Source organism: Zea mays, chromosome 9 (genome assembly GCF_902167145.1).
Source record: "Zea mays cultivar B73 chromosome 9, Zm-B73-REFERENCE-NAM-5.0, whole genome shotgun sequence".
NCBI lineage: Eukaryota > Viridiplantae > Streptophyta > Magnoliopsida > Poales > Poaceae > Zea > Zea mays.
The window spans coordinates 107,334,067-107,341,529 of NC_050104.1; the positions used below are offsets into that span (position 1 = coordinate 107,334,067).

Consider the following 7,463-nt stretch of genomic DNA (forward strand, 5'->3'; position numbering starts at 1 on the left):
CCAGATCATAACTTGGAAAAGTGGAGATCACAAGCATCAGTCGGGCATTACCTCTAAAATGCCAGCAAGCCGCTAAGTGCGCAAACAAAAGCATGCGACAGTGGACCAGCAAAGAACTGCTTTTTTATTCATAGGGGGAGATAGTCGCAAACTCGAGATAGACTCATTATGAGTCGGCCTCTTCACCATTTGGTCATTACATTACATTACACTACTTTACTGCTTACACTACGTTATACTACTAACTAATACTACCTTAATCTACTCTACTTACTACTACTACTGCTATCTATACTAATATCTAAACCAGCAGCATTATGTCGCCGGCCTTGCCGTCGCCGCCGTTGCCCTTGCCGCCGTCGCCCTTGCCGTCACCGTCGTCGCTGTTTCCATCGCCCTCACCGTCGCCACCGCCCTTGCCATCGTCGTCGTCGCCGCTGCTACCGTCGTCCTCACTGCCATCACCCTCGCCGCCGCTCCACTCTTCGGAGGAGTCTGAGGAGTCCACCTCTTCCAAGGAGACCTCCTCCGAGTCATCCGACCCACCGAGCCCGGCGCGCTCGATGGAGCGCCAGTATGCTCAGGCCATAGTGGACAGCCCCATGGAGTCATTTGAGTCCTCGGACGATGCCACGGGGGATGTGGGAGCGGGCAACCGATCATACTCGGTGGAAGCTTCCTCCGAGTCACCAAAATCCTCCAAGGGAGGACTTGGGGGGCGCTTTCCTTCGGCACGGCGAGGCCAGCCCTTGCCTCTACCCATGGTCGTGCGAAAAGTAGAGAAGTGGAGAAGAAGAAGAAGAGAGCAAATGATCAAGAACCAGTGAAGAAAATAGCCAGGACAAGCGGCCTATTTAAAGGGTCCAAAGGGTGACCATCCACTTCCTACCCCGCTCGCCGAACAGTCACAAGAATTCAATAAGCAATTCAAGCTGCCTGAAAATGAGTCTAGCAACTACCGCCGTTTCGCGTAACACGACACCGGTTGCACCCAAGTCAACTGCTCAGACGAATGATTACACCTCTCCGTCACATCAAGTTACTAGTTCAGGACAACGCGGTAAACACTCTGCGTACCAAGACACCTCTTGGGCACACCCATTGGGTGTGATGCCCGAAATTTTCAAGATTTTCTTAAGAAACGATATCCACAAAATATACACAATGAATGTATCGCGACAAAAGGAGGAGATCGGCTGAAACAGGAGGAAGCACAATTGTGGTCACTGAAGCGCAAGTCCAATCAACAGAAGTATTGAAGCACAGAGCATGGTGGTGCCCAGCCGAAGGCCATCTGTCTCAACCAGCCAGATGTCCAACTTGTCACCGATCAAATTGATTTCAGACCTAACAAGGCTTGGACAGATGGCGTCACCTGATTATTCTGAAAATGCTGATTTCAAAAGCATAAAAATGAAGACCTTTGAATGGATTATTTCTAAAATCCACTCAAAGCTCGGGGGCTACACGCATTGGATGCACCTTCGGTGCACCCAATAGATTCACAATACCTTGAAGTCAAAATGCTGATTTCAAAAGCATAAAAATGAAGCCCTTTGAATGGATTATTTCTAAAAACCACTCAAACCTCGGGGGCTACACCCATAGGGTGCACCTTTGGTGCACCCAATAGATTTACAATACCTTGAAGCCAAAATGCTTATTTCAAAAGCATAAAAATGAAGACCTTTGAATGGATTATTTCTAAAATCCACTCAAAGCTTGGGGGCTACACCCATTGGGCGCACCTTCGGTGCACCCAATAGATTCACAATACCTTGAAGCCAAATTGCTAATTTTAAAAGCATAAAAATGAAGACCTTTGAATGGATTATTTCTAAAATCCACTCAAATCTCGGTGGCTACACCAAATGTTCGGTGCACCCACCAGCAGTACAAAAAATCAGGCTATACAACGAACCCACAGGCAGGACCAAGAACCTTTGAGTCGATTCTTTCAAAATCAACTCAAAGATTGGGGGTTGTGGGGGACAGATATCCCCTGGGTCCACTAGAAGGCGAAAGGCCCTTCCATGGGGCCACAGGCCAGTTGCCTCGCAAGGTCGTCTTGTTGTGGGCCGGGCAAAGATCGCAAGTGAAATGGGCTGACCCAAGAAGGCAATGGGCATGTGCCCGGATCGTCCGTGGATTACGCACAATCTCAAGGAACCGTCCATTTTGCCAGCGCCGGGCGCCCTCGAACGTCGGGATAGAACGAGATGGAGTCGGCGGGTTTTCTTTAAGATAAGCTAAGTCAGTTCGCTATTAGCTAGGAGATATGCTAGAAGAATGTGATCACCATGTACGTAGGGAGTGTCCCATAGTCGTGTATATAAGGCCCAGGGGAACCCCATCATTTTCATCTCATTAGCCTCTCTCCATTTAGGAGACGCCACTTGTAACACACCACACATACAGAGCCACCCTAGGAAGTAGCGTATTACGCCTCTCAAAGTGGCCCGAACCTGTAGAAAATCGCCTCTCTCTCTCTCTTACTTTCTTGTGGACCTGCACGAACCATTGAGCTACGATCAGCAACACCGTCCTACCCAAAAGCACCGCGAGGGTATCCCCGAGTGTGCGGTCGAACACTAGACACCGACACCTCCCATGAGCCGTTCGGACCTCTATACACTTGATGACATCCTCTCTATAAGTGTGTGACACCCGCACCGCTACTTGAGCCCACCCTCACCAGTTGCTGCCACTATGCTGACTCTCTATTCTCTATCCACACAAGTCGTCGTTGTCATCTCGTTCCCGAGCTGGTGGCTTGGCTACACCATCGAGCTCTACCAAGTAAGCATCGCCTTCGGTCCCACATCTAAAACACACCTTGGTTCTCTTCTCTCACCTGCTTGATGTCTTGGCTATTGTAGTGTAGGAGACCACCCAAGTCTGTCACACCGTTCCACCATCGTCAAAGATTCTCTGGTGTTAAGGAACCCTCACTGAGTTTCCTTGCTACACTCCATATCTCGTGTGCACGCTAATTTGTTTTCTTTGCCTTCCTAACTCGCCAGCATGTGGCTCTATTAGACCAAACCCAAAAACCATTGAACTCCAACCCTGCGACCTTCACCGACTCCGGCAACCATGTTCCATGCTTTGCACAGAGGTAAGGAACATAACCAACCCATCCTTTGTCTAGATTACTTTTTAATTCGCACACAAATGCTCGCTAGAGTAACCTGAGTTCCTCTTCCGCCATAAGCCCTACTTTGGCCATTCCCAAGGCCAAGGACCACCCTAGTGAGTTCATCAGTGTCACAACCTTGCTTTTGAGCTAAAACCTGTAGCTTAGGACCCTTCATGACATGAGTTTGCCCCTGTACTAGCAACGAGCTGTAGAACTCACAGTCGGTGCTGGAAACATCATTGCCCTTTCCCATCTCACACAAGTAAGAATCCAAGCAGTCGATCTGGATCGAACCGACTAGACTACCCAAACACCAAATCGATCTAATCTGGACCATCAGATATTGATCCAACAATCGAGGGCACCCGATACCCCTTCGATCGTGTCTTTTTGATAAAGTGCCCCTGACCTTTTGAGATATAGAACCTGCAGTCCATAAGTTTTAATCTAAGTCCCTTATTCTCACAAAAAGACCATAGACTGTAGTTTTCTCACAAACATGTTTTTTCCCTTGTACAAAGGTCCTTAGACCCTAATTTTTACACTTAAAACCTCTATTTTTAAATACCCAAAGGCCCCTATTTTATTACAAAGTTCTAATTCTTAGAACTTTGTTTTAAGCACAACTTTTGTATAGAGTCTCTGTTTTAAATAGTTCTTATACTTGTAGTCCCATAATAACGTGAAGAATAATTTTATTAAGATGTTACCTCTTGTTGTTAATATTTCGTGTAATATTCTTTCTTTTATTAGCATGTTGAATGCATGTTTGTATCACATAGACAACAATCACTTAGTGGAGCTTGAAAGAGCTATTAGTGAAGACCCTAAGCAACAGTTTAACAAAGGCAAGTATCTTTTGACCTATTAATGTCCTACATTGTCATGGGAACTTACTTTTCCATTATAACATGCACACCCTAAGGATGATTAGCCATGTCATTGTTTATCCATGGGAGTGGGTTGTGTTGTGTAGCTCTAATGCTAGTGCTCGAACGTAATGAATGAACATGATGAGACGATGATGATACCTCAATTAATGATGCAATGTCCAAAGGAAATAAAAGTGGTTTTATAGCAATCTGGACGCTTGAGCTGGTTTCTCGATGGATTCACCCTAAGGACTGGTTTGTTAAGTGAACAACTGAGACAACACACTATAGAAAACTACTTAACTTCCTAGAGCCCAGGTCGTAGGAAGTTATCCCTATACTCTCGAAAGTTAGAAGACCCATCGGAAGTTAAGCCACCCCGTCGAAAGTTGCGCTCTCGGAAAGAAACGATCGAAAGTTAGCTTAACTTCCTAGAGCCCTCTCGGAAGTTACCGGGGTTGATACCGTCCGCGGGGGTGACGTTGTCAGCCCAGTAACTTCCTATGGCTTGTCTAGCCACTAGGAAGTTATTTGACTAACTTACTATGACTTGTCTAGCCTCTAGGAAGTTAGCTTGATCTAGGAAGTTATATTGACCAACATTACAAATGTTGTTTCATTTTCATTATACACCACATTCTACAACATAACAAATATACTAACAGTCACACCACACCACATTTCACATATTACATCTCACAATAACAACTCATTTCATTGCACAAAAGTCACAAAATTGTCAAATTCAATCTCATAAGTCACAGCTTTGACAAGACACAAACGTCTCACGTCTCACAAAACACATCAAATGATCATCGGGGAACTAAGGCGAGTGATGTTCATTATCTCCATTGGCGTAGAATGCATTGACAAAGTCATAATCGTCAACTTGTTGCTACACCGGCAAGGTTAGGTGGATGGGTCTAATATATTTGTGCAAATGACATTTGGCAAGTTACATTGTAATATAACAAGTAATTCTTCCTCGAATGATGATGAATTCACATACCCAATGTCCAGGTGAAGGCCAAGGAAACTGTATGGGAGGTGGAGGTGGGGGCACTAGGAGCGATATCCCTTGGCCTTGTGCTAGTTGCTAAAAAGTGTCGAATTCATTCATGTTAGTGTTTCAAATAAATATATAACTTAAAGTGAAGTGGTACTGCCTTTCAAGCTTACTTAAGGAATGCTTGTTGTTGTTGAAACTGAGAAGCATAGTAGGCTTATTGTTGCACAACTTGCCTCAAGGAATCCTCCTGGACCCTTTGTTACTCCTGTTGGTTCCTAAGTTCCTCTCGTAATCGCTCAACTTTAGTTGGATTTGAGGTGGAGAGATAGGAGCTACGAGCAGTAGACCTCGATGAACCTCTCCTCTGAACCCTCACCTGACTCGTGTCAATGACATTATCGAACATCGAGTACCTACAAACAAATAACAACACGAAAAATTTAGAATGCATGTATTGCACTTAACCCATTGAAACAAGATAAGATATGTAGAATCTACACCTTCCATAAGGTTTTCCTCCACTTGCATACACAGCCTGAGGATCATTAGATGCGGTCCTCTTGTCATAGTTTGATCCGCGCATGCTGACTAGACATCAGCTCGCCATATGCAGACTCCATACAAAAGAATAATGCAATTCTTATATACAAAATTTCATATAAACAAAATCTACCAAACATTTCAAAACACTCACAAGACGATATGTTGCCACTTGGTTGCACAACACATCTAGGTTTGCAGGATCTGGTCCTCTATGCCCCCTAAGGTATGTTTTAACATCATTAGACACTACACCATTGCTAGCTTCTTGTACGTACATTTGAGAAACTTTATAATAAAAAAATACAACTCAATTACAATCATGAAAACAGAATGAATTGTACTTATCATTTGTTTTGCCCAACGAAAGTGATCATCACCTCCATACCTGCGGTATGACTCGATTCCACGATTGGAACTTTATCGCACAGACTTTGCATTGAACTCATTCGAAGCCCAATAACGACATAAGGCGCACCAAACAACATAATTGGCAGCGACATATGAAATCGAATGCTACAAAAACACAATTCATTTACAAATAACTCTAACGTCTACAAGCAATAGAAATTGTTCCAACACAAGCATACATCATTTACCTGAAGAAATTGTTGCTCGGTCATATTTAGTCCATACTGCGACACATCTCTCTTAATGTCTGGACGTCACCCTTAACTACTCAACATAGCTTGATTAATCACCGGGATTCAAGCATAGTACATCATATCTGCAACAACATCTGCCACATTCCTATGGAACATGGAGTGTACGTGCTCGGTATGATTATCTCCTTCAGGCAACTTATAATATTTCTAAAAAATCAAACATAGTCAAGAAGCCCTTAATGTGAATAAATCATTAAGATGATAAGGTTACAAGAATATAAATACCGAGTTATGATTTACGGAAGATCTATGTGGTTTGAATATTAAATTATATTATAAATTGATTAGTACACAGTATATGAGAAAATATATTCTGAATAACTAATTCAACTTTAATCTAGATTATAACTTGATTAGGGGTTACCTTTTACTCAGATTATATTTATAGAGAGATTAACCTAGATTACGGTTCAGATGTAATGGGGTGAAGAGGTATTTGGCGTTCTAATCCTGGTCATCCAGATCCGATCGGACGGTGATCGGCCTATCCCCTACCTCTGGCCAAATGGACGCCCGCGCCGCCACCTCTCCACGGCGTAGACCATGGCCGACAACAGCGATCTTGCCCGCCGGTGCCCCATCTTGTCATCTACCGGTCGTTAAGCATAGAGGGTGAACCAGCAAAGTCGGGGAGAGGAGTTTTACCGTAGTCAATGTCGCAGGAACACCCGAACTCGTCGGAGGGCAGATTCACAGCGCCGAATGTCTTCAGCAAGTAATTGAGCTCCCTCGATCCAATTTTCCCTGGTATAAGTCCCACACTAGATGACGATTCGCCCTGGCCCCCATGGCGGAACCGAACTGTAACAGAGGCAAGGTGGGGATGCGGCGGCTTTGAGCTCCCACCCTTTTTTGGCCACGATATATTTAGGGCTTGTTCGGTTATTCCCAAAACACATGGATTGGATGGGATTGGAAAAAAATGAGAAAAGGTTTGACTTGTTTGGGTTTCAAACACATCCAATCCCACTCAATCCACATGAATTGAGAGCTAACCGAACAAGCCCTTAGTTGGCCCGATGACGCACCAGGGGTGCATGAGTGGTTTATAGGCATGGAACCAGGGGAGACTGGCGCAATACTCGCCCTGAGTTGTTGCAACGGCCCTAGCGAAATCCCAGGCGGAGCCCCGGTTTTGCGGTGCGGCATGCGCCGGAGATTTGGGAGGAGGAGAGAACTGGACACGGGGCCCACCAAGTCAGCGACAGGTTCCAGGCGAATGAGTGTGGATAGTGTGG

The 7,463-nt window shown here is 44.8% G+C and overlaps 1 long non-coding RNA gene across 1 annotated transcript; it reads right to left on the bottom strand.

Moving 5' to 3' along the window:
* Positions 1–4,603: 4,603 nt before the first annotated feature.
* On the bottom strand, positions 4,604–7,096 carry LOC100274047 (uncharacterized). Its single transcript, XR_559039.3, has 7 exons — positions 6,871–7,096; positions 6,160–6,310; positions 5,949–6,076; positions 5,715–5,781; positions 5,521–5,634; positions 5,191–5,433; positions 4,604–5,107 (listed from the first exon to the last, which is right to left on the bottom strand). It is a non-coding gene; the product is annotated as an uncharacterized lncRNA (long non-coding RNA).
* Between the last annotated feature and the right edge of the window lie 367 nt (positions 7,097–7,463).